This window comes from Kryptolebias marmoratus, linkage group LG14 (genome assembly GCF_001649575.2).
Source record: "Kryptolebias marmoratus isolate JLee-2015 linkage group LG14, ASM164957v2, whole genome shotgun sequence".
Taxonomy (NCBI): domain Eukaryota; kingdom Metazoa; phylum Chordata; class Actinopteri; order Cyprinodontiformes; family Rivulidae; genus Kryptolebias; species Kryptolebias marmoratus.
The window spans coordinates 25498215-25498800 of NC_051443.1; the positions used below are offsets into that span (position 1 = coordinate 25498215).

Genomic DNA, 586 nt, shown 5'->3' on the forward strand with positions numbered 1-586 from the left:
AGGAGGAGGAGACAGGAGACTGCAGGTGGAGGCAGGAGCAGGTAGAAGGAGGCAAGAGACCGCAGGAGGAGGCAGGAGGAGGAGGCAGGAGCAGGAGGGAGGCTGCAGGTGGAGGCAGGAGCAGGTAGGAGGCAAGAGGAGGCAGGAGGAGGCAGGATGGAGTAGACGGTTGCAGGGACATGTCCTGTAAACTGGATCGATGCAAAGCAGCTCCTGATTCTTTCATCAGGCTGTGGAGTCCTGAGGGCTGGATGAACACATGATGTGGAGTCCTCTGAAGGGGAGGTTGGGTTCTTAATTAGTGTCAGAAAGAGACAGCTGTTTAATTGACGCCATGTTGGTTGTCATGGTAACACGTCAACACAAAACTACAACATGTGATGGAGATGACTCTCAGCTCAGTCCAGAGGTTCTTCAGATATTTTGCTAACAAACAGGCAATTACAGGTGCTGGTCATAAAATTAGAATATCATGAAAAAGTAGATTGATTTCAGTAATTCCATTTAAAAAGTGAAACTTGTATATTATATTCATACATTACATACAAACTCATATATTTCAAATGTTTATTTCGTTTAATTTTGA

The 586-nt window shown here is 45.4% G+C and overlaps 1 protein-coding gene across 8 annotated transcripts in view; it reads left to right on the forward strand.

The window, feature by feature from the left end:
* Positions 1 to 586, forward strand: part of LOC108245755 (transcription factor 4) — a 179084-nt gene that overhangs the window by 165734 nt on the left and 12764 nt on the right. The gene's annotated exons all lie outside the window — the stretch shown is intronic.